This window comes from Macaca thibetana, chromosome 5 (genome assembly GCF_024542745.1).
Source record: "Macaca thibetana thibetana isolate TM-01 chromosome 5, ASM2454274v1, whole genome shotgun sequence".
NCBI classification, from domain to species: Eukaryota; Metazoa; Chordata; class Mammalia; order Primates; family Cercopithecidae; genus Macaca; species Macaca thibetana.
In genome coordinates this window covers 1,000,826-1,028,762 of record NC_065582.1, presented here as the reverse complement: position 1 = coordinate 1,028,762, position 27,937 = coordinate 1,000,826, and positions in this window count along the sequence as shown.

Genomic DNA, 27,937 nt, shown 5'->3' with positions numbered 1-27,937 from the left:
ATAGAAGAGCCCCTCGTCTGGGACATGGGGAAGCAGAGCAGTCTACGAGCTACACTATCCAGGTAGCCTCTCAGGCAATGAGAGCATGGGCTCTCCAGAGGGGCCTGAGGGATTTCGTGGAGCCATCAGTCCCATTAAAGTGGGGAGCAGGAGGCTGTGTCCATTGAGCCAACCAATGGTGCTGGAGAGTCAGACGCCATGTTCCTTTGCTGGGGCTGCCATAACAAAGGACCACAGACTGGGTGGCCTAAACAAAAGCAGATTATGTCAGCACAGTTCCGGATGGTGGAAGTCCAAGATCAAGGTGTCAGCAAGGTTGGTTTCTTCTGAGGCCTCTCTCCTTGGCCTGAAGATGTCCACCCTCCCTCTGTCTCTTTACAAGATCTTTTCTCTGTGCAAGGACATTTCTGGTGTACAAATTTCTTCTTATAAAGACACCAGTCAGATTGGATTAAAGCCCATCCTAAAAACTTGAATTAAACTTTATTGCACAATTTAAGACTGTATCTCCAAAAAAGGTTATATTCTGGAGTACTAGGGGTTAGAACTTCAACATCTGAATTTTGGGGGGAAAGTGAGCCCATCACAAATGCCACACAGCCAGTAAATGGGAAGAGTGGAATGCCACCCTGAGTCTTTCTCGCAGATGCCACACAGCCAGTAAATGGGAAGAGTGGAATATGCTACCCTGAGTCTTTCTCACAGATGCCACACAGCCGGTAAATGGGAAGAGTGGAATGCCACCCTGAGTCTTTCTCGCAGATGCCACACAGCCAGTAAATGGGAAGAGTGGAATGCCACCCTGAGTCTTTCTCGCAGATGCCACACAGCCAGTAAATGGGAAGAGTGGAATATGCTACCCTGAGTCTTTCTCGCAGATGCCACACAGCCAGTAAATGGGAAGAGTGGAATATGCCACCCTGAGTCTGCTGTGTGACAGGTTGATCAACTCCACGTGCTGGGAAACATTCATTCAAACAAACAAGAATCTACTCCAAGTTTGGAGCCCAATTTTCATGCCACAGACAGTGCATATATCCTCATTTCTCTGTAGGAATTCCGTGAAAGACTATGAAGTGACTTGCTAAGATAAAGTTTTACTCTCTAGAGAGAACATAGTTCTTTGGGATTGTTGTATAATTTTGCAAATACTAAAAAGTAATCTTAATGAGCCACTACATACAGAGGTTTAATATTAAATCTGCACAAACTTCTAATTCTAGCATCAGACAACAGCGTTTTATGCTCCAGGTAAGAATTTTGGTGAAAAAGCATAGCTGGATTTACACAACAGATATTTATTGAGTACTGCTTTACATGCAGTACCCTAAAAGGTGCAATATAAACTGAGAAACTTTAAAATTTAATGTGGCTCCAATAGAAACTTTTCACCACTGAAAGATAAAATTAAACATGGGACAACTTCACAAAATGAATTTGAAACCCTTACAAATTTGGAAAAATTCACTCTGAGACAAACGATTTAAAATGAGAGGATTTTAGGAATATATTTTATGTGGAAGATAACATTTTGTTCTATATTTTCAATGAGTTACTTTTTATAAATTGGCAAGTCTTTATAATTTAATTTTAATTTAATATAATTTAATTTTGTAGTTTTAGTCATTTTCTGAATAACATAAAACACTTATCTAACTCTAAAGAAATATAAAAAGTTAAGCTCAGTCATGAAAAAGTTTTGTCTACATGAATGAATATACTTTTCCTCAGGGTCTAAGAAATATTGAAAGCCTACCTTTGGATGACAGAAGGAAGATTTGTTTCTACATCTAGTCATGAACCATTTCAAAAACCAAAGTCACATAATTCAGTTCTTTATACAGAAGAGAAAAAAAATTACAAGAAATAATGTCACAAATAATTATTATTAACTCCAGTAAAATGAAGTACGCTCTCTCTATATATACATACATGTGTGTGTGTATATATATATATTTATTTATTTTTTTTTTTTTTTGAGACAGAATCTCACTCTGTTGCCCAGGCTGGAGTGCAGTGGCACGATCTCAGCTCACTGCAAACTCTGCCTCCCAGGTTCAAGCAATTCTCCTGCCTCAGCCTCCCGAGTAGCAGGGACTACAGACACGCACCAGTATGCTCGACTAATTTTTGTATTTTTAGTAGAGAGAGGGTTTCACTGTGTTGGCCAGGCTGGTCTTGAAGTCCTGACCTCGTGATCCACCCGCCTCGGCCTCCCAAAGTGCTGGGATTACAGGCGTGAGCCACTGCGTCTGGGCGATCTATGTATTTTTACTAAATATGTACTACAACCCCAACCAAAACAAGCTACTATGGAAACAGTAATACATAAGGTGAAATCTATAGTTCTCAAAGAGGCTACAATTTTGCCTAAAAGTTGACAAATTTCATACATTAGTATAAAACACCAGTAAAACACAGGTGAAGTAGTGATGTAAAACTTATAATCAAATGTAAGAGAGGTAGAAAACTCATTCTTGTTTGCTCATGTTGGAGAAGTCATATGAAAAAAGAATTATGTATCTAGAATTCAAGGAGATGCTTAAAAATTAAAATTAATTTCATATGAATAAAAATAGAAATAGTAGATGGAAGAGTAAATTCTAGGTAGAGGAAACAATATAATCCTGGGCAATAAATAGTTAAATTATGAAATAATGAGTCAATTCAGTTTGATTGAATGACTCTAAGTTATGCCTCAGGGAGTGCAGAGGAATGAGTTTGCTTTTGGAAATATGATCTGGGTTATCTAAGAGAGTCTTGAATGACGCAGTATGGCAATGGGGAACCTTTGTAAGTTTTTGAGTAGGTTAGTAGAATCAAAAAGAGTTGAGCTTGATATAAGATGCATTCCGAAATCATCTTCAAAGAGCTGTGAGTTAAAGCAATGGGCATGTTTAGGATGCCTAAAAGAAGGACTGAAGGTGGCATGACCTTACAACCTGATCTGCCCAGGACACTGCAGGTCTATTATGTATTGCTGCAATGTCTCCTTTGATTAGTGCCCCTGTCTGTTTCAGAAATGTCACAATCTGGATCACAATTTATATGGTCACCCAAAACAGAGAAAGCACAAATGGCCAGGTGTGGTGGCTCACAACTGTAATCCCAGCACTGTGGGAGGCCAAGGCAGGCGAATCACGAGGTCAGTAGATTGAGATCATCCTGGCCAACATGGTGAAACCCCGTGTCTACTAAAAATACAAAAATTAGCCGGGCGTGGTGGCAGGCGCCTGTAATCCCAGCTACTCATGAGGCTGAGGCACGAGAATTGCTTGAACCAGGGAGTTGGAGGTTGCAGTGAGCAGAGATCACACCACTGCACTCCAGCCTGGCGACAGAGCAAAACCCTGTCAAAAAGGAAGGAAGGAAGGAAGGAAGGGAGGGAGGGAGGGAGGGAGGGGGAGGACTCACTTAATGATTATATTTAATAAATGGAAAACAAGTCCAGAAGGTGGAAGGAAGGAAGGAAGGAAGGAGGGAGGGAGGGAGGGAGGGAGGGAGGGAGGGAGGGAGGGAAGGAAAGAAGGAAGGAAGGAAGGAAGGAAGGAAGGAAGGAAGGAAGGAAGGAAGGAAGGAAGGAAGGAAGGAAGGAAGGAAGGAAGGAAGGAAGGAAGGAAGGAAGGAAGGAAGGAAGGAAGGAAGGAAGGAAGGAAGGAAGGAAGGAAGGAAGGAAGGAACTCACTTAATGATTATATTTAATAAATGGAAAACAAGTCCAGAAGGTGGTAATGGAAAAGTGGGAGAGGAGAGCTCGGAAATCTCAACTGCATGCATTTGCCTCTAGCTCTAGCTGGGCCACGCATCACTCCAGCATTCTTCATGCCTGGCATACGGTTAGCTCAGTTCACAGTCAGAGGGAAGAACTGCCCATGATCGTTACATTAATTGTATTTCACTTTGGAATTACATTTCATTCTTTAAACATGGTAACTTACTTTTCAAATTATTAATCTACCTTTAAAACAGTTCTTACTCATTAAACTACTACCAGACTAAACTAAACCAAGAGAGACTGGTCATGATGGTGATAAATAGCACAGAATTGTGACTGAAAGCATTTGTCAAGTGGATTATTAATGTGTGTCTAAAAGAAAGTTCACTTGTGAGATGATGACTTTGTACATGTTGCTTTCAATATGATTCAATCTATTTGCCTCCAATTCCTCCATTCAATTTCAAACTTCCTGCAGGCAGGAAGAGCCTCTTTTCTATTTTAGTAAAATGCCTGCAAACATTAGATAAAAAGCAAGGTTGGTTGATCGGCTGACCAAGCAGCGCTCCATTAGGGAAGAATGCTGTCATGGTATCCATATAGCATCCATTTAGAAGTTTCGCTGGCTGTGGTGTGCACACATGAGCTTTAATAGCTTGACTTCTCTGATGCTAACCTAGCACTGAATTTCCTCCATCAACATCAGCCTCATGCCTGACACTTTTATTCTAGCATATTTTCTCTACAGAAGTCTAATCTCAATGGAGAACATTTAAAGAGGATAGCAAATGTTTTTTATAATAGCACTATATTTCTCTATTTAAATAGGAGTAGTTAGTGAGTTTTCAGCTATCCTAATGCCTATTTGCTTTTACTAAAACCTCCTCTTCACTGGAGAGCTGTGATAAAAACTTATCTGGCAGAGTATACATTAAGGAACATCAGTGTGTTAAAATCATCAATATTATCACAAACTGCCTACTAAAATACTGAATTTGCCCATTTCTTCCTGTTTCATTGCCTGCTCTAAGAAGGTGGTGTATAGCACACATATGTCCTTTTAACTAATGCCGATTGTGCAGTTTCTGTTGTTAAGAATTCGAGTTTTTAAGGCCTATCACAACAGTAGTCTTATGTTCGAAGTACTTTATTTTACCCTGGTCATTGTCACTTAGTAATGATTCACAAAGCTTTGGTGTGGCCTTCCAGAAAGAGTGGCTTCACCTTTAGTTTGTCGTGGAAATTAAAGAAACTCAGAGTAGCTTTTCAAATATTTTTGACTACACAATAAAACATACAGATAAAGGATAGAGTCCAGAGAATTTTAGACAAAAAGCACTCTATTAATTCTGTACTATGGTAAAATTTAAGTCTGAATTCCAGGTTTGACTTTTGCTTCTCAGTTTCTTTTCATCACTTTAGGTCTTCCTAAATAAGAGTAATTAATTTACTCTCACTGATAAATTGTTAGAATATAAAACACAGTATTAGTACCTTTTCCTTTGAAGATCTGTACTTGCAAAATAATGTACCCATTGCGAGTATACAGTTCAATGAATTTTGATAAAATATATCCTTATATAACTCCCAGTCAAGATAAAAGACATTTCAATCACCCCACCGAGTTTTATTTTGCCCCCAGGCAACTACCTGTCTGTTTCCTGTCACTATCATTCTACCTGTTCCAGTATTTCATATCCATGCAATCCTATGGTAAGACTTTTTGTGTGTCTTAGTTGCATCAGTTAGAAATACGTTTTGAGATTCTTTCCTGTGGTTTTATATGTCAGTTGTCAGTTCTATTCATTGGAAAGCAGTACAGTATTTCACTGTCTGAATGAACTTTTTTAAAAAATTCACCTATCTATGGATTGACAATTGAGTTTTGCAGTGCTCGGATATTACTCTGACAGAATAAAGCTCTGTCAATCCTTAAATATACACCTTTTTTGTGCATGTGTTTTCATATCTCTTGGGTAAATGCCTAGAAGTGGAACTGCTATGTCAAAGAATAGGTGCATGTTTAATTTTGTAAGGAATTGCCGGTTTTTCTGAGTGGTTGTGCATTGTACACTGCCATCAGCAGGGAATGGGAGTACCATCTGCTCCATATCCTTGACAACTTACTGGTATTTTTTACTACATGCAGATTCATCTTCGAGAGAAATGAGTTTTTGCAAACCAATGTACAATATCCTGTCTTCTGGAACCATTCTCTGGTCATCATCTGCTTTTTTTTTTTTAGCATCAACTATACCATCACCAGCTTTGGCTTTTTTAACAATCACCTTCAGCCATTTTATGAAGATTGCCTCTGCATGATTCAGCAACCTGACATTTTTAAGGATGCATTCCAGTTTTCCATTAAACACAACTTAGTTAAAGAAAATTAAGCCATCCAACAAAATGTTGTAAAACAGTTTCATCACGTTGACCTTAACTTCTTATATTAACAAATATATTTATGCTCATTCTTAAAGCATTTCACACGAATGACTGAATTTGAATTTTGCTATGATCTCATAAACAAATAACTATTAAATATAAACCTCTTATTTCAATATAGACAAATGTTGTATATTAATTCTCAAATAATGAAATATCACTCAGTAATAATCCACAAACTTAAGTAACTTCTCTGACTCTCTGTTTTTCTGTAAGTTAAACGAGAATAACAACAACAATAATAATATATATTTCAGAGAACTCTTAAGATGGTTAAATTAGTTAATATTATTAAGAATTTAGCAAGCCTGTTTGCTTCTTAGGAAACGCTCTACACATTTAAACATGAATAGATACAGGTAACCCAAACCATATATAATGCTGCAACATTATCAGACATGTGTCACCACATGGAAAAAGTTAATTTCTTGGATATCTTGTAAGCCACACTTTTCAAAATGTGCCATTTAATAAACTGCAAATATTCGGAGTTTTGTTGTCCTTTATTTTACCATCTTCCCCGTGAACTGCTGTATTTACTATGCTGTATCTGGTTAAGTGGCTCTAAAGAAAAATAGAACCTAGCAAAGGAAAAATGTTATTTTATTCCCATATAAGCTAGTGCTTTTGTTCAATTCTTCAGATCTGGTAGTGTTGCTAAACAGACAAAGAAGAACAGAGTTTGTCTCCACTGTATTTGCTGGTCACCTTTGTTTGCTTGTTTTCTTAGTTCCCCTCCCTGTTCCCATAGAAGGCAATGACCCTGAGGATGTACATGCTTCTCATTACAGAAGATGGAGTCCACACTACCTCCTCTGATTTCCGTATCAGGTTCATTTTAGAATCTCCTGCAGTAAATGACCTCCTAAAGGCTGCAAAGGCGTGACTATCCACATGGAAACCCACACAGTGGGCTCCTCCCCAGCTGAATTCGGCCATTCTCATGGCGCTTGCTTTGATTCATAGCAGAGGCATTCCAGGCAATGAATAACAACAAGCCCAACCCTGTTAAAACAAAGAATCTGAACACAGGGCATTCATTAGAAAAAAATTTTGAAGTGATTGCCTGTCTTTTAGACTCCACTAAGTAGGCATATTACTTACAAAAGCACTTTTGGAAATGTGCTTTAACCATCAAGGTTAATCAGGCAGCATGTCCTCCCCAAAATTATTATGGTAAAAATGGAAAAAAAAAAATACTTCCTAACAGTTTGAGTTATTGAGATGACCTCATTGTGTTTCTGAATCCTATGCCCTTGGATGTTGTCATACAAGTTATTCACATTTAAACTTCAGATTCTCATTTTTAGCATAAAGAATTCAGTTCCAACTTTCCTAAAGTCATTTGTGGAAGCCCCAGCTTTTAGCAAAAACAGAATGAAACCCAACAAAATAAAAACCTTCAAAAATAATAATCAACACTATTCAGAGTTCTGCATTTCTCAGACCATTCCAGCAACTCCATTAATGTGCCATTGTCTAAATTTTCATATTTTTCCAGTTCACCACCTTTCCCACTTCATTGAATTTGTAAATGTAAATGAAAGAAAAATTCTTTTGTTTAACTAAAATCCAGTTAATGAGAAATACCATGTAAGAATGAAGGATATAAAATTTAGCTATAATATTAAAAATCCCAGAATCACATATCATCCTGCTTTGGCTCTTGTAAAATGTATTCTCAAAAATCACATTTTTAAAATTACTTTTAACTCAATTTAAAAACTAAAGTGTACCTCAGACAGACAGTTGGTGCTCAGAGCCTCTGCAGAATGGAATTTTGAGAGAATGGTTTACCATTTATCTTTCATTTTAAAGAGTTCATCTGTAAAATGAACTGGGTTTGGCTTTAGTGGGAAATTAGTGCATTTTGGAACTTTTAATAAAAAACAAAGGAAGAAAGCAAACGTCTAAACTGTGTCACCCATCTTTGTATAACCATGTTATTTCCTTAGTTGTGCTTTCTTATACGTTTGCATTTCAATTTGTGTAGCTTCCTATACTACAAATCCTACAATATTTTATGAGCATTTGTGTTTGAGAACCTTGAAATGAAGTGCTACTGACGTCTGTTCAGTATATGCTTTATCATATTGTAATTTTTCTACAGTGCAGATAATTGCCTGATTGTTGAGTGACTTACAAATTCACTAGAAATAATGTAAATGGCTTTCCACACTGATTTTTTGAAAATACATTTTACAAGAGCCAAGGCAGGATGATATGTGATTCGTGGATTTTTAATATTATAGCTAAATTTTATATCCTTCATTCTTACATGGTATTTCTCATTAACTGGATTTGAGTTAAACAAAACAATTTTTCTTTCATTTACATTGACAAATTCAAAGAAGTGGGAAAGGTGGTGAACTGGAAAAATATGAAAATTGACCACATAAGGTTGTTTAATAAAGAATGGGGGTTTTATAGGTAAATGTAAATTTTATCTCCTAAAATAGGGGTATTGTCTATTTGGCCTATTCAGAACTCTTCCTTCTTTACCTTTCTGTTTTCAGTGTCAGGAGAAATTCATAACAATGGAGCGATGCTTTTAAAGACCAAGTTTGTGCAAGTCCCACAGAGAATTTTCATTAGAGATCATGATTATCAAGAAACTACTGAGGCTTAGGAAGGTTAAGTATTTGTCACAAGGTCACACTCCTAGCCAGGGGTGGAGTCAGGCAGCTTCATTTGGATGATATACTAGCTCTTGAAACTACTCATTATTCTTGTTTTTTCTGAAACAGGACCTTCCCTTTTCTTTCACAAGCTTCACCATTCTTGACTTTCCTGATATCTGATTCATCTATCACATATGTTGTTAAGCATGCTAGATTTTTTAAAAAAGTTTACTATCCCTTTTCATCTTTCAGTAGTTCTTTATTTCTTTTAATATCATCTTTTCCCACATACATATTTATAATCCCTCTATTTACTGCAAATCCCTATAGTTTAAAATAATATAAATATCTGCCTACAACAAAAGCCATTTCATTTCCTCCATAGGTACAGAGTCTGTGCAAAATTAAACAATAATCAAATCAATATAGAGACTAGATTTTATTACTCAATAATATCTGTTTTCTTCCAAATCTAATGATTATATGATACAAAGTTTCTCATAATAGTATTTACCCATAATTTAGAAACTAAAAGTGAAGTTACACACTTTTAAGACTCACTCTCTGATTCCGTCACTGAGAAAACTGAAGCCCACAGATCCCGGGTTCAAGTCACACACCTGAAGGTTCGGGAAAAGAAGTAACTCATTTGCCTTCCTCGTTTCAGAATTTGTTCTGCAATAGAGTATCTCAGTTTTCATTGGACTATGGGTAAAATGTTATATTTATTATCACTATATAGACATACCACCAAAACTTCTTATTAAAATAAATAAGCTTAGCTCATTCAGACTAAAAGCTTTTTTACATCTAATAAGATTTTTAGTTTGTTTAGAATATTTGATAAGCACACAAAAATTGATATGTATCTGATTTATTAGTGAATAGATAAAAACAAACCATTTTCCCTCTATGTAAAAGCCAGCTTTAGCGATATTAACACTTTTATGCCCAAAAGGCTAATTCCATGTTTCTAATACCTTAATACTCTAATACTTGTTTAATATCAGTTAGGATTTGAGTGGTCTATATATAACAGAAAATCCATATACTGGCTTAAACACACAAAGTTATCCTCTCATGTAAAAGAATTCAGGCAGAATACAGCTCAAAGGTGACACAGAGGTTTCATTAATTCCAACAAAACAAGACCCTTCATTCCTATTTTTCCCCTCAACCCTCAGCATATGACTCTCATTCACGAGATTGTGCCATGGCCCAAGACAGCTGCCAGAAACACTGCTATCATTCTGCTTTCCAGGCAGCGAAAAGGAAGGACAGGAAAAGCACAGAACGGCTCCCCTCTTCCTGAGCCAGCACTGCTGCAGCCTTCAGAGATGGTTCACGCACTGCTTCTGCACATCGATCATTTGCCAGAACTCAGACACAGGGGTCACCCCTACCCACAAGAGTTTAGAATATGATTATGAAACGTATTCTGTTTATATCAGATGCATAAAAAAGAAAAAGACAATGATATTGGGTTGACAAATAACAATCTATCTAAAATCTAATTTGGAGAATAAGGCCAAGTGAAACTTTAATTTGCAGTCTTAAAAAATAAATCCACCACACCAGGAAACATAGTTTAAAACAAAAGCTTAAAATTGTACTTCAGAAACTGTGGTATAATTTTAGAACACCTTCTAAAAAAGTCAATTGAAGTAAATCCTTGAAAATCTATGTGCCTTAATTGGCTTACTTGTAAAATACAAAAATTAAATCTGCCTTTGAGATCATATAAGATAATGCCAATGACAGACATACCAGATGTGAAAGGGCTTTGCAAAATTATATTTTTAATTGTGCATGGAGGAGTTTTAAAAGAAATCCCTGATGTTTACTCATTATTATTTTCCCAAGGATGTTTTAAAAACTGAATAAGCATCAGTACAATTTTCCCTGCATTAACATCTGTGGAAAGTCAGCAGATCTAAGGGGTAGGATGCTGTGGAGGTGGGGCCCTCATGCCCACGTTCCCTATTCAGCCACACTCTATGACCATCAGAAACCTCTTACAATGTTGTCTGTTTTTTCCAGTTTTGAGTCTAGATTTTCTTAGCAAATTACTTTCTTCTATCCAAAATCCTGTTCTACTGAAATCACATAAATGTGACACAAATAGATTGTGTTATCACCAAGCTAATCATAGACTGTTGCTTAAGCAGTCTTTTTGAGCTAGAGTCAAATTAAATGGGAACACTTAGTCATGAAGTGAAATGAAAGGATTGATTGTGTCATGATGAGACTTTGGGTGTTTCCCTATAAAAACTGCACTGCCATATCGCGGCTCTGTGAATGTCAGCAGAAGATATCTGGCAACTGTTTAAGTGATTTAATCATTCAAGCAGTTCTATAGGATAAATTGGAAAACAATAAGGTTTTGGTACTGAATAACTGTGGCCATCAATTGGTTAACACCTCCTTTCTTCACATGATTCTATTTTAATATATCCTGTTGTCTTCATTAATGACATATCCTGAGAATACTTCAGTTATGAAATATATAAATGTAAAACAAAATGTCTTAACATCTCTATTCAAATGAAGAACAAACTTAACCTACATTAAGATAAAGGCAAACAGATTTTTGTTAACTATTAAATCTAAAACGTCTCAAATGAAAACTAAAGAAATGTAAATATCAAGGAAAAAAAAATGGCTCCAGGATTGAACTCTCCAGGACGGTTTTAAGAGAGTCAATCATGAATCCTAAATGTTCACTACGTAACTTATAACAATGAATTGTTATAAGTGTGATAATTGTGTTATAAGTTACGTAGTGAACATTTAGGATTCATGATATATAAGTTACTTAGTGAAGCTCTAAGATTAATCAAAGCTCTAGATTATCAAACATTACAAATTAACTACTTCCATTAGCCACAAAATTGTCTTCAAAAATGAATCTTAGTCATTTCTATTTCTGTAAACATTCTATGAAAGTACATTAGAAAGTATTAGAATACCTGCCACTCACTGTGAGTGGGTGTTTATTCTGCTTTTAATTTCTCACATATCAGTTTAGGTAGACTTCCTTCATTTTCATTAACTCCAGTAGTTAATATAACCAGAATTGTGTGTGCCATGTTCAAATTTAGAACACAATTGAATAACAAATATTATTTTTATGTAATAAGTGCTTCAGTAAACATGGCAGCTCTGCACTTTCAGGTGCTCCATATTTACTGTGCTTCAGTTGTGAATCTGTAGGCTAGATGTAGAGTTGATGATCATTTGAAAGATTACAGAACTGCACATCACAGAAAATGAACAGCTTGGCCATTATCCCTCTAGAAAAGGGGGTTCTAATAAAATTCCCCTCCTGCTCTTAAGGGGTACAGATGCGAAAAAAAATCAGCTAATTTCTATACTTTGCTAACTGTTTGACACTGGTTCAGAGTAAGGTTCACTGTTGTTTTCTCCTTTCCCCTCAGAACTTTGACTTTTCCCCAGTGTAAATGCATAGATCTACTTTGATTCCTGTCATTTTTTTTGTTCCATTCTTGTCTCTCCCACATTGTCCTTTGTGACTGACCTTCTTAGCCCTTGACGCACCCAGTAGAATGAACAGCAGGGCCTTTGTCATTTTCCCACTGCTCTGTCTCAACCCCCGAGCCATACCTGAAACGTCAGGAGTCCTTGATACCTATTGGTAGACGGTAGGATCAATCAAAACATCGTCTTGAGCCCTGTGTCTTACCTGGAGTTGCTTCCAAGCGGTGTCCTGCTGTCTTCCAAGCAATAGGAACCACATGGCCGCCTGATGGCCATTTCCAAAGGCACTCGTGCTACTCTTCTGCATGAAATCTCTCAGACAGGTCACTGCAGATAAGAGAAAGGGCCAAGTCCACAGCATGGCCTCCGATGTCCCTCAGGATCAAGCGTTTGCTCTGCCTGCCTTGTCTCCTGTCCTCTCTCTCTCCACTCACCTCAGCTCACATTCACCATCTTCCATCTTCCCCAGGGCTTCACATGGTCCCAACCCCCATCCTGGAAAAAGCTCTTCCCTTGGTTCAGATCATCATTCCTAGTCCCTGAACTTGAGATTTCAATTCAAACGCCACATTCTCAAAGACACGCTTCAGCATTTTCCAGAGCGTACCAGGATTCCCCAGTGTAGACGCTCTACAGTTAACGCTTTTTCTTCTTTGCACTTATCACTTACATTATATCTTGGTAGCATTATTTGATTGAAGTCAGTTTTCTTTCCACTAAGTTTTAAAGCTCAATGGAAATAGAAATGATCTCTATTACATCTCCACTACCTGGTATGGAAAAAGTGCATAATAAGTATTCAAGAAGTAATTTTTAAAATTTTTAAAATTTAGAAAATGCCATGCACTTAGTCATTTGAGGTTGTATTGATACCTTGCAGAAGCCTCATTGCCATCTCTTTGTATAGTATTTACATCGGCTTAGGAAAATATACAAAATGTCAACTTACAAAAACCTTATTTTACCCCAGTGAACCCTTTCAATGTGCTAAATTTGTTACCTCATTTTTTAGCAGTGAAGAATGTGCTTAATGCCAATGAAATAGAATTCACTCAAGAACCCTGACCACATTAATGATATATATAATTGCTGTGCTTCTGCAAGATAATCTTGCATAAATGGTGAGGAACATGGATCAGTTCGGGTAAACAGCATTATTTTTATAGAACCACAACAAAAATTTACTTTTTAAAAATTATTATTTGTGTAGGTAACTCATCAGTTTCTATTATCAACAATAATGTTGAAAATTTACCCTAGTTATTGATATGTAATTGATTGCTATTACATCCCATCACACACGCTAACAAAGTTTCTAGATCTCCTCCTCCAAAGTGTGCCTTCCATGAATCCTCCACTCCCCAGCTGCCTTACCCAAAGCCCAGGGTTGATCATGGTTCCCAGAAGGGGTCTCACACTGAAAGCCTGGGAGTGTATTCCACAAGGCGACCATAGCCTTTCTTTTTAAAATGAATTTTTTCAAGCATAAGACTTTCTGTAACGTAATGGTGAATATACAACTGAGTTTTTATGTCAAAACTTATCAAATTTTATGCTTATAATTGGTGATATTTGTGGTGTATAAAGTACACATCAATTAAACATTAAGTAAGAAATTTGGGTTCAAATGGTCTCAGCATTTTTCCAAACAGTGGCCCCGTATAGGAACTGACAGCCAGAAATGGTTAGTGAGGAGACTCCTGGAGGACCAGGAACAAGAGGCATCTGCGGAGTGCTGTGTCGCGTGGGTAGGTCAGGAGCTGGGCGGTGGTGCAGTTCTGTGGTGCGTGCTATACAACCCCACCACTGCAGGAAGTGCCAGGTGCACCCTCAGCTGTGAAGACTTGTATGCTGGCAACAAGCAATGATAGACTCTTCTAACAAAAGAAAACAAAACCCAGTATCCAAATAAAATTTCACATAAAAATCCGATCCTGACACTTCTTTTGATACATTGTCTGTATCCTCTGAAATATTAAATGGCAAACCTGAGTGGGAATTTTTAAACTGCTTCTATTTAGAGGGGGCCTGAGCTCTTCTGCTGGTTCAGCCTGTACTGTGCTCATCACCCAGTTGCATCGCCAGCCTGCTCCCCGTAGACTGAATCCACATGCCCTGTCTACACAGCCGAATTATGCCCTCAAAGGCGTCTCTCCCTCTTCACCTAGTTGTGTACTATTTCAGTTGCCTGAGGCACTCTTTCCATTTCTACATGACAAAATGCTTTCTGCTCTTTAAGACCAAACTCAAATGCTCCTGCATGCCTCTTACTGCAGTCACAGACTTACAGCCTCATTTCGTGTATTTAACATTGGTACAAGACTTGGTTCATATTCTGTCTTATTTATTTATTTTGGATTTTAATACCACTTTTTTATTTTTTTATGAGCTCTTCCCTGTCTTTTTCTACATATAAGTAACTGATTTTTATCTCAACGGAAAGACTGAAGACAAGTTGGTGGAGGAAAGAATCATGTATGTTCTTGAGGGACATCATTCACCATCCCTGTTATTAATTGTTGTAATGTATCCAACTCACCCAGTCCACTTTAGAATGGCTTCATGGCATTAACTTCTCCTGCTCCCCAAGCAAGAACAAACCCGCAGGTTTGAGTGTTTTCTTTGGCCATATAGCTGTTAGCAAGCATGTGTACTGCCTTTCATTGAGCCAACAAAGAACAAGAAAGGTTTTATTTCCTGATTGCTTTGTTATCCATTCAATGGGTGATCATTCATTATGTTCAATAAAGAAGGAGAGTGGATGTGGCGAACTTCCCCCAACTTGTATTTATTGCGGCAGGAAACACTATTACTGGCTAAACTTCCGAGAACATGGCACTGCTGTAAAGGATGAGCATTCGGAGAGCTAGAAATTTAATTCCAGATATACAAGCAATAATTCTCAAGCTGTCCAGCTTCTGCTAATACAAAATGACATGTCTGGGAAGGAAACATTCATTCCTCTCCTGGAGCACTGCCAGTGTGTTTGAGCTGTTGAAATGTTCTATTCCACGCAATGACCCAGGATGCTTTTCCGTGGCTGTCTTCAGTGCACACAATCCCTTAGGCTGGAAGGCAGTCATCTCTCCCGTGCCGTCCTCACAACAGGGACCCAGTGGTTGTATAAACATGAAAATTTAAAAAGGAGGCCACAAAAGAAACATGAAAAAAATTGATTTAACAACTTAACCACAAGGGATTATAAGATGTTAAACAAGCCACAAGTATAAAGGTTTGAGGGAATAATGGCTGGCAAGCTACACACAATTCGTGCATATTTTCCCAGGATCAACTGCACTGTTATTAACCATGTCATAAAGAATTATATGTACTGTGGTATCTATAGATGATTATGCCATTTTTACTCCTTCTGGTAAAATAATTTATCAACTGCGTCGAAAATCATTCAGTAGAATATTTTTTCATACACATTACATTATCTCTTTTCAAGTATTTAAGTGCATGGAGATTGATATCCTCATTGTAGTAATACGTTTTAATGTGACTTTTCATCTTTATTATTATATCTTAGGATTTGTTGGACAAATAGTGTGATTTTCCTGGTAGCAAGACGTGGTCAACATGGGAGAAGTTTTAAGTCTGGTTTTTGGTCAGCAGGAGGGCATTGATGGTGGGTGATGCAATGGCTTGTTAACTGAGCCCACAACTTTTTTCTTGTATCTCTCTTATATGCCAGGCACTGTCTAGGCATTGGGTTTGGTTATAATAGGGATGCCTGTGTGAAAACAATGGTACAAATGACATCAGGCCAATAGAAACACATTATCTGCTAAATCTAGATGATGTTAAAATTCCGTACTTCAACTGTTGTTGACATCTAGAAGGTCTGCCTATAAATCCTGGCTCCTTCTGTGCTAAGCCAAGATTCAGGTAAACATAAAGTAGGGTGTTAGAGCAATTTCTGAACTAGAAAGCTGTCTAGAAAAAAATACTTTTTAAAATGGGCATAAGCCATTTGTGTAGTCAAATATGTGGTCTAATGCACATAGGCACCTGGCTGAGGAGTGAGTGGGGCTGAAATTCAACACTTCTCTGCCTTCCAAGTCATGTAGCCTGGGATGGGGCTGGATCTTTCCAGAGAAAAAGGCGCCTTTAAGAAAACTGCATAATACAGATACATACATGAAGGCATTCTCTAAGTGCACAAGACACTGCCCTCTGCCCTCCCAGAGCTTTTTTCAGATTTGCAGAAAGATTCCTGACAGGTTAGTGGTCTTGGCTTTGTTAGTTTGCTGAAGTTTGCAGTATGCTGAAGATAGCTGGCGTTGGAGGTTAAGAATTAGAATGGGACCGCTGAGTCAAGAAGACCAGAAAGTGGCTCCCACTTGCGGAAGTACATTGAATTCTAGCAGCTTCCTCTGGGACCACCGGGTCCAGGTAAGTTTTGAAATACGCCATTTAAGCCACCACAAAAACACCCAATAGCAGGAGCTGGGGCATTGTTGAGAGACAGGACCAGCTGGATTTCCTGGGCCAACTAAGAATCTCTAAGCTGACCTGGGAAGGTGACTGCATCCACCTTTAAACACGGGGCTTACAACAGCCCACACCCAACCAATCAGGGAGTAAAGAGAGCGCACTACAATGCTAATCAGGCAAAAACAGAAGGTAAAGAAATAGCCAGTCACCTATCGCCTGTGAGCACAGGGGAGCAAGGATGGTCGGATATAAACCCAGGCACTTGAGCCGGCCAGTCACCTATCGCCTGTGAGTACAGGGGAAGGGACAATGGTCAGATATAAACCCAGGCACTGGAGCCGGCAAGGCGGCAACACCCTTTGGGTCCCCTCCCATTCTACGGAGCTCTGTTTTCACTCTGTTAAATCTCGCAACTGCACACGCTTCTGGTCGGCATTTGTTACGTCTCAAAATGAGCTTTTGCTCACCATCCACCACTGCTGTTCACCGCCATCCCAGACCTGCCCTTGATGTTCCCGCTCCAGATCCGGCAGGGTGTCCACTGCATTTCTGATCCAGGGAGGCGCGGTTGCCACTTTGGATCCGGCTAAAGGCTCGCTATTGTTCCTGCATGGGTAAGTGCCGGGGTTCCTCCTAATCGAGCTGAACACTAGTCACTGGGTTCCATGGTTCTCTTCCGTGACCCATGGCTTCTAATACAGCTATAACACTCACAGTATGGCCCAAGGTTCCATTGCTTGGAATCCATAAGGCCAAGAACCCCAGGTCAGAGAACATGAGGCTTGCTGCCATCTTGGAAGTGGCTCGCCGTCATCTTGGGAGCTTCAAGAACAAGGAGGCGGCAGTAACACTGTGGCATGGCAAGGAAACAGAGTAAGGAATGTCCTCAATAGGAATCTGCTTAAGGGCTTGCTGCTGCCACTTAGCATTGGTCTGTGATCCGGGACAAGGCAAAATCTTGTGCAGGGCAAGCTGACACATCTCGTCGAGGAAAGCTCTAGAAGGGCTGGGGGCCTGAGAAGGGTATTGAAAGCCCGGGTCTCTCTCCAGGGTGCCTCAGACTTTCTTCAAAGCTGTGCGGCAGCTCAGACCCAGTCCATACTTCAGTATCGTTCTAAGTTCTGCATCTCAGAGCTCCAGCAACTCTGTGGAAAAGGGTAAAGCAAATGTCATGAGAATACATTCAGTTCCAATTTATCAGTATACAGTCTGGCTGCAAGCGCTTCTATAAATTGGTGTAGAAAACAATTCCATGTTCTAGCCCTGCAACATGTACAAAATCTTTTTTTCTTCATTTATTTTTGGATACACATGCCGTAACTTCCTTTCTCACATAAAACAGCTTTAAGAAGTAATCTGAAGTTTTAAATATTTCTTTCACGTTTGCCTGATATGGTGCTAAGTCGCCAGTCATGGTTCATACCATCGCTGGTTTGCTTTGCTCACTATCACAGACAGTGGCTGGATTCTACCCTGCCTATTCCCAAATCACGAGGACACTAGGTAAGATAAAGCATCAACAGCAAGAAGAGCACATCAGCAGCCCTGGGAAGACAGACTCAGCATGCATGCCTGGTAGGTGAGTATGCTGCTGCATAAGGGACAGTGCTATTCATTTTGTTCATTTCATTCAACAAACATGTTGAACTCCTCCTGTGTACTAAGCATAATCTCTGTCCCCACCAAAACTATGCAATTTCACCTTCTAAGAAAAACGCCATTTCCATGGATCACATAGTTACTTCAGACAAAACCTTTTAGGTCTCTTCCTCACAGAACAACAGGATATGCAACCCACTGTCAGAATGTCTTGTTTTCTACCAGCTAAAATCACCCTCTTGTAAAATGCCATATGTGAATCAAAATCACTCTTCAACAAGTTTTAAAATGCAATTACCCACATTACCTCAAGGTAGTCATTTAATCCCTGCATGCCTTAAATACTCTGCAAAACCGGCAAGTAATGCCGTTGTGAAGTCGACTGAGCTGAAATAAGAATGCTTCAAGGTAGGAGATTCTACTGTTGTTGTCCTAAGTTGGAAATTCTATAGTAGCCTCACAGCTTCCCTCTATGTCTCCAGCTCGGCTATAAAAAATTCTTTATAGATGGAAATGATTGCTGAGTAGAGTCTCTGGGGGAAGAGCTGTGGTTTGCTCTTCTGCCAAGCAATAGCAATATCAAGATGTCCCCACGAGGCATTAGCTCTTGAAGAGAGCAAGTTATGGTTCCCAGGGGCCTCCTGTACTTGATGGATGCTCTCAGTGTGAAGTTGTCTCCAGAGACCTCCCAGAGGTCTGAGAACATGGCAGGGTCAGTGTCGAACCTATTATGGACAGAATCTTTACTAGAAAGGCCCAAAAGCTATGTGCTTGGGTGTGAGACACTCAGCTCATGCCAAATGAGCTGAATCATTCAAGGATTGATGTATCTCTTTGAGGAAAGCTAGCTTTCCTGCATTTCCTGCACCTCCGGTTTTAATTCAGGTCAATTGCTTCCCCACTCATAGCTCTGAGACCTTTGGGAGCAAACCTCATGAGTTCCATTTGCCAAGTGCAGCCCACAATTCACCCTGTCGTTGATAACCTGAACGTTGGAATTACACTCCAGATTAAACTCTGTTAATAACCCCAAATTCAGAGCACAGCAAGGGCTAACATCAACTTTGATAATTATTTACCATTAAGTCAAGAAGTTTCATTACTGGTATCACATGTGTATCAGTTGCTACACACATGCCTGACCCTTTATTTTAGCTCTCTGAACATCTGCAGTGAAAAATTTCATGTCATTGACACCTAAAATAAGAAAAAAAAATTTTTAGATTCACTATACTGGGAATAATCTCTCAAACAAGCAATGAATGCATTTTATAGAAAATGAACCATATAAATACATAAATATGTATAAAATTAGAAATTTAATTTGCTTCTAGTTACTCTGCATTGTTATATTCTATTCCTTAAAACATGGTTCAGAGACTCCTGGAACTGATTTCATAACTCACTCAAAAGTTGAGACCAACAGTTTGATAAGAACTATTATAGATAGTGTGAAATTTGCAGAATGCTGCAGGATGCTGAAAAGTCCCTCTGGCAAACAGTTATCATCATTGAAGACAATTATGAGGCCATAAGCAAAAGACAATGCTCTAGAAACTACTGTTAAAAAAGTACACCTGTAAGCTGAAGTGACTTCTAGTACAGGCTCTCCAATTGTGTGTCATAATTTCCAACCAAATACTAGCAAACAAATTCAACAACACATTATAAAGATCATTCATTATGATCAAGTGGGATTCAACGCAAGGATGCAATGATGTTTCAACATACACAAATCAATAAATGTGATAGATCACATTAACAGAACCAAGAATAAAAAATGTATAATCATCTCAATCAATGCTGAAAAACCCTTCAATACAATTCAGTACTTCTTTATGATAAAAACCTTCAACACACTGAGTTTAGAAGAAACATACCAAAATAATAAAGGCCATATATGATAAACCCACAGTTACCATAATATTGGACAGGGAAAAATTGAAAGGCTTTCCTCTAATATCTGGAACAAAACAGAGATGCCCACTTTCACTACTTTTATTAACATAATACTAGGTCCTGGACAGTAATTCAGCAAGAGAAAGAAGTAAGTATCACTCAAATTGGAAAGGAAAAGTCAAATTAGCCTTGTTCACAGTCAACATGATTTTATACTTAGAAAGAACTAGACTCCACCCAAGGACTGTTAGAACTAATAAATTCTGTAAAGTTGCAGGACACAAAGTCAACATATAAAAATCAGTACCATTTATATTTGCAAACAGGAAACAATCTAAAAAAGAAATCAAGAAAGCAATTCCACTTACAATGGCTACAAATAATATCAAATACTCAGGAATTTTTTTAACCAAAAATGTGAAAGATCTACACAGGGAAAACTATAAAACATTGATGAAAAAAACTGACAAGGGCACAAAAACATGGAAAGATATTCTATGGTCATGGATTAATATTTTTAAAGTGTCAATACTACCCAAAGCAATTTACAGATTCAATGCAATCTCTATCAAAATACTAATAACTTTCTTCTCAGAAAAGAAATAATGATCCTAAAACGTATATAGAACCATGAAAGACCCTGAATAACAAAAGCAATCCTGAGCAAAAACAACAAAGCTAGAGGCTTTACCTGACTTCAAATTATACTACAGAGCTATAGTCACCACCTGACTTCAAACTATACTACAGAGCTATAGTAACCAAAAAAGCGCAGTACTGTCATAAAAACAAACACATAGACTAATGGACTAGAATAGAGAACCAAGAAATAAATTGCCACATAACAATCAAGTCATTTTTTATGAAGGCACCAAAAACATACAATAGGAAAGGACAGTCTCTTCACTAAATGGTATTGAACAAACTGGGTCAAACATATGCAGGAGAATGAAGGTAGACCCTTATCTCTCATCATATACAAAAATTAAATCAAAATAGATTAAAGATGTAAATCTAAGACCTCAAACTGTGAAACTAATGGAAGAAAACACTGGGGAAACACTCCAGGACACTGGCGTGGGAAATAAGTTTTGTGTAAGACCTTAGATGCACAGGCAACCAAAGCAAACATAGACAAATGGGATCACGTGAAGGTAAAAAGCTTTTGCGCAGCAAAGGAAACAATTGACAAAATGAAGAGACAATAAATAGAATGGGAGAAATATTTGCAAGCTATCCGTCTGTCAATGGATGAATAACCAGAATATATAAGGAGCTCTAACAAATCAATGGCAATAAAGACCTGAATAGACATTTCTCAAAAGAAGATATACAAAAAGCCAAAGGTATACAAAAAAATTGCTCAATATTATTAGTCATCAGAGAAATGCAAATCAAACCAACAGTGACATATAATCTCATCCCAGTTAAAATGACATATCTAAAAGGGAATAATAATTATGAGTGAGGATGTGAAGAAGGGGAACGCTTGTACGCTGCTGGTAGGAATGTAAGTACATTCTATGTACAACAACTATGGAAAACTGGAAATTCCTCAGAAAGTAAACATAGGATCCAGCAATCTCACTACTGGGTACATTTCCAATAGAAAGGACATCAATAAATCAAAGCGGTATCTGAACCCCCATGCTTATTGCAGCACTATTCACAATAGACAAAATATGGAATCAACCTAAGTGCCCAGCAACAGTAGAATAAAGAAAATGTCCTGCATACACACAATGGAATGTTATTCAGCCGTAAAGAAGAATGGAATCTGTCATTTGCAGCAACACGGAAGGAACTGGAGGTCATTATGTTAAGTGAAATAAGCCAAGCATCGAAAAACAAGTATCACATGCTCTCATCCATTTGTGGCAGCTAAGAAAGTATATCTCATAAAGATAGAGGGTAGATTGGTAGGTACCAGGGGTTGGGAAGGGTGGTGGGGAAGGGGAGATAAAAGGCTGTAACAAGTACAAACATGCAGTTTGACCAGAGAAATAAAACCTGGAGTTTGATCAGTAGGGTGGCAATAGTTATCAATGGTGTACTGTGCTTTCCAAAATAGCTAGAAGAAAAAAATTTGAACGTTCCTCGCATAAAGACAAATATTTAAGGTGATGGATACCCCAATTTCCCTGGTTTCATCTTCATACATACATCAATTTATCACATGTATCCTGAAAATATGTATATCTATTAGGTATCAATTAAAAAATTTAAAAACTGCACAGTATTGCCCCCAACAGTTCCACCCTGTATTCTGAGATTCCTGCTCCCCAAACTCAATAATATATGATTACTGTTTTGTGAAAGTCAAGCTTGACAAATGAGCTGCCAGAGATGCTAATGCACGCTCCATAAGGATGCCAGATGTTTCTTCATTATCTAGTTCATTCCAAGCCCGCTTTCTTTCTTGATATCACTCTGATTTTGACTCTTCTACCCATAAATGTTTTTCTTCAGGCTATCCCTTTATTTAAAACAACCCTCCCTACTTTAAAGATACTCTTTCCTCATCTTGGGTAACTCTCAGGGCATGACTTTTGTGGGTAGACATTGCTATACATTTTATTTCAAGATTCCAAGGTTTAAAAACTTATTAATTACCTTATGAATACTCACCAGCTTCGTATTAACCACTCATATCTGTATACAATTCTATGGAGGGTTAAGTTTCAGGGGTGTACAACCTGCTGAAATATCTATAAACACTGCCTACTTATGTTTTTATGGTTTTGAGTTTATTTTGGCTCTTGCCTTGGAGGAAGGTTTTATATAATCTTTTGGTAAAATTTATATATGGTAAAATGTAAAGGACCAAAATATTTAATTCAATAAATGTTGATAATTTACATAATCAAATAATACTCTAAAAATATACAAGATATTTGTTTTCTCAGAAAATTCCTTTATGTCTCCCTTTTGCCCTTCCAAAAGCAGACACTGATTTAGTTTGTCTTATAGATGAGTTCTGCATTTTTTTGAACTTGATGTAAAAACCATAAAATTCAATGCATTAATTTTTATCTAGCTTCATTTACTTAGTACTTTTAAAATTTACTCATGTTGTTGTACAGAACAGGGTTGTACTCTCTGTTGAAAAATATTGCTATCCATTCTCCTACTGAGAGATACTTGGGTTGTTTCCGTTTCTGGCTATTGTAAATCAAACTTCTAGCAAAATATTTGTGCAAGTTTTTGTGTATGTCTGTGTTGACATGTTTTTATTTCTCTTGAATAAATACATAGCAGTGAAACTGTGACACAAGCTAGATCTATGTGTAACATTATAAGTAATGGCTGAACAGTTTTATAAAGTATAGCATTTTACACTCTCACCAGCAACACGGTAGAGTTTTAGTGCCATACATTTTGCTAAAATTGAGTGTTGTCCATCTTCTGACTTTTACCTACTCTGGTTGTGTTAACATCTATTGGTATTACTCTTTCAGGGCATTAGTTAGCATAGGAAGTGTTGCATGGGACTCTAGCCTACTATGTTGAAAGACAATAATCAGAGCTTAACACATTCATACATATTAATAAGAAAGGCAGAAATGGTAGCAGAAATGTTGAAATAAGTTTTTACATCCATAAGTGAAAATGCCTCTATTTCATGCCTTTATACCTCCCCAAATACTTGGTTATAGGGTAAAGCAGCCTCTACTGTTTCCCTCTCTTCTAACTGGGTAGAAGGTTAAGAGAGAAAATGTTATTTAGAATAATACACAGTATTTCCAGATGGATTTTACAAAGACAGAAGAACCTAATTCATGACTCGCATCTAAGATCTTGGAGATCTTGTATTCTCTGACATGAATTTGCTGATCTTTTCCTCATCAAGTTCAGAGTAAATAACTGCTCTGAATTAAAAAAATAAAATAAAATTAGGTAAATTCTTTATGTCTTTTCTACAATTAGATTTAACTTCACTTAACTCACAAATGTTGCACCTGATTACTTACATGCAACTTTTATCCCCACAGCTTTCATGTTGGACGGCAGTTTTCATACACAACGGGCTTTGGGGCGCCAGCTCTGATAGCTGCTTCCCACCTGCACCCCGTCCTTTTTTTTTTTTTTTAATTATACTTTAAGTTCTAGGGTACATGTGCATAACGTGCAGGTTTGTTACATATGTATGCTTGTGCCATGTTGGTGTGCTGCACCCATCAACTCGTCAGCACCCATCAACTCGTCATTTACATCAGGTATAACTCCCAATGCAATCCCTCCCCCCTCCCCCCTCCCCCCTCCCCGCTCCCCATGATAGGCCCCGGTGTGTGATGTTCCCCTTCCCAAGTCCAAGTGATCTCATTGTTCAGTTCCCACCTATGAGTGAGAACATGCGGTGTTTGGTTTTCTGTTCTTGTGATAGTTTGCTAAGAATGATGGTTTCCAGCTGCATCCATGTCCCTACAAAGGACACAAACTCATCCTTTTTTATGGCTGCATAGTATTCCATGGTGTATATGTGCCACATTTTCTTAATACAGTCTGTCACTGATGGACATTTGGGTTGATTCCAAGTCTTTGCTATTGTGAATAGTGCCGCAATAAACATACATGTGCATGTGTCTTTATAGCAGCATGATTTATAATCCTTTGGGTATATACCCAGTAATGGGATGGCTGGGTCATATGGTACCTCTAGTTCTAGATCCTTGAGGAATCACCATACTGTTTTCCATAATGGTTGAACTAGTTTACAATCCCACCAACAGTGTAAGAGTATTCCTATCCTCCACATCCTCTCCAGCACCTGTTGTTTCCTGACTTTTTAATGATCGCCATTCTAACTGGTGTGAGATGGTATCTCACTGTGGTTTTGATTTGCATTTCTCTGATGGCCAGTGATGATGAGCATTTTTTCATGTGTCTGTTGGCTGTATGAATGTCTTCTTTTGAGAAATGTCTGTTCATATCCTTTGCCCACTTTTTGATGGGGTGTTTGTTTTTTTCTTGTAAATTTGTTTGAGTTCTTTGTAGGTTCTGGATATTAGCCCTTTGTCAGATGAGTAGATTGCAAAAATTTTCTCCCATTCTGTAGGTTGCCTGTTCACTCTGATGGTAGTTTCTTTTGCTGTGCAGAAGCTCTTTAGTTTAATGAGATCCCATTTGTCAATTTTGGCTTTTGCTGCCATTGCTTTTGGTGTTTTAGACATGAAGTCTTTGCCCATGCCTATGTCCTGAATGGTACTACCTAGGTTTTCCTCCAGGGTTTTTATGGTATTAGGTCTAACATTTAAGTCTCTAATCCATCTTGAATTAATTTTCGTATAAGGAGTAAGGAAAGGATCCAGTTTCAGCTTTCTACTTATGGCTAGCCAATTTTCCCAGCACCATTTATTAAATAGGGAATCCTTTCCCCATTTCTTGTTTCTCTCAGGTTTGTCAAAGATCAGATGGCTGTAGATGTGTGGTATTATTTCTGAGGACTCTGTTCTGTTCCATTGGTCCGTATCTCTGTTTTGGTACCAGTACCATGCTGTTTTGGTTACTGTAGCCTTGTAGTATAGTTTGAAGTCAGGTAGCGTGATGCCTCCAGCTTTGTTCTTTTGACTTAGGATTGTCTTGGAGATGCGGGCTCTTTTTTGGTTCCATATGAACTTTAAAGCAGTTTTTTCCAATTCTGTGAAGAAACTCGTTGGTAGCTTGATGGGGATGGCATTGAATCTATAAATAACCTTGGGCAGTATGGCCATTTTCACAATATTGATTCTTCCTATCCATGAGCATGGAATGTTCTTCCATTTGTTTGTGTCCTCTTTTATTTCACTGAGCAGTGGTTTGTAGTTCTCCTTGAAGAGGTCCTTTACATCCCTTGGAAGTTGGATTCCTAGGTATTTTATTCTCTTTGAAGCAACTGTGAATGGAAGTTCATTCATGATTTGGCTGTTTGTCTGTTACTGGTGTATAAGAATGCTTGTGATTTTTCCACATTAATTTTGTATCCTGAGACTTTGCTGAAGTTGCTTATCAGCTTAAGGAGATTTTGGGCTGAGACAATGGGATTTTCTAAATATACAATCATGTCATCTGCAAAGAGGGACAATTTGACTTCTTCTTTTCCTAACTGAATACCCTTGATTTCTTTCTTATCAGCCTTGAGATTAGTCAGGACTCCTGCTTTCTTGTTCAACTTTCTCACGTGTAGGCTTAGGATGGATTAAGGCAGAAGCCAAGGTATCATTAGAGTCCTCCTCCCTGGGGCTCTTCTCTCAAATCGTCTTGAGTTGTCTGTCTTGGCAGTGGGGTTTCCTTCCGTTCTCTCAACAGAGACGTTCTTGACTCCCAACCTTTACCATTTTCTAGTCTCTTTTTATCAAAAATATTCACCAAATATATATTTCTTAATATTTCTTCATAGTATCCAGCATTTTCTGTTTATATGTTAGAAATGTCTTAGACAAGCATCAGAAAGTTGTTCATTACCACCTCACCCCAACTTCTTCATTTTTTCCCATCGTTTGTGTGGGTAGAGTTCAGCCACACCAAATTATTCTCCTGTCACCAAATAGAACCCACCCTTTCAGACCCTGGTGCATTTCCAGGAGCAATTCTTTCTACTGCGGTGCCTTCGGTGCCTTCCTTCTCTCACCCTTCCTACAGGCCTTGCCTATGTCTCCGCGCTCTTTTCCCAGGCTAGCTGTGCTGCGATGCCTCTCCCCTCCAGTGGGCCAGCTTAGCTCATTGCTCCCTTTGCTCCCAAGCCCTCTCATGTCACTTTCTCATTCACATACGACTTCCTACTATGCAATGTGGTTTAAATTCCAGCATCCTACACTACCATCTCATTCAGTGGTTAGGCTCCAAACTGAATTGCATAAAGTGAAACATAAAGTGAAAATAATAGAAACACAAAACTAATGATGAGAATCCACTGGGAAACTTGCCCACTCGACTTCGCCACACTAACCCTGTTATTCAATACAGCAGATCTTCCTCCAATGCTGGCGCGAATTACTATTTTGTGAACTGAGTACCATTTCATGTCGTTGGTTATACTTAGTACTTAATGAAAAGCTGCATAAACTTTGTGTGTGCTTGTAAATCCAGTACTGACCTCATTTTGAGTCACTGAAATGAAGAATAGCAGGTGTCATGTTCCTCACCTAGACACAAGGAATAAGGTTTTAGGAACCCGACTAACTTGCTGTAACTCACTCAGTTATTTATTGAGTCATAGAAATAGATTGTGAAACCAAGTGTTTATATCTCAAGTCTTTTGTGCCAAACCATTTTTTGGTTCAAAACAATTAGAGGACTTGGACTTACAACAATGAAAATATTTACACACAAATAAGGCAAAAGTAAAAATGCTAAAACATTATGAAAACCCTCAAAGACCTTCAGTGTTGCTAATTTTTATTCAAATGTTGTAGGAAATTTGTGAAGGTACATATTTTCTACCATTGAATTATAAGAAACATATATAATTAATACCTTTATGGTAAAATAACTAAATACATGTTTGAAGAGAGAGATCTGGAAGAAGCCTTCTTCTTACATGGATACACCAAGATAGTTCTGGCTTGGTTCTACTAATAAAGGGGACATGAAAATCAGCAAAAGGAGAGAGACATTTCGTAATTCAACCACAATTTCAACTTAATATTTTAAAATTTTCAAGTACTGAGTTTCTTGTTCATATTTCTATTTGCCTTGTATATCTGGCTTAAGCCACTGATTCTCCTTGAGAAGTAAGAACACA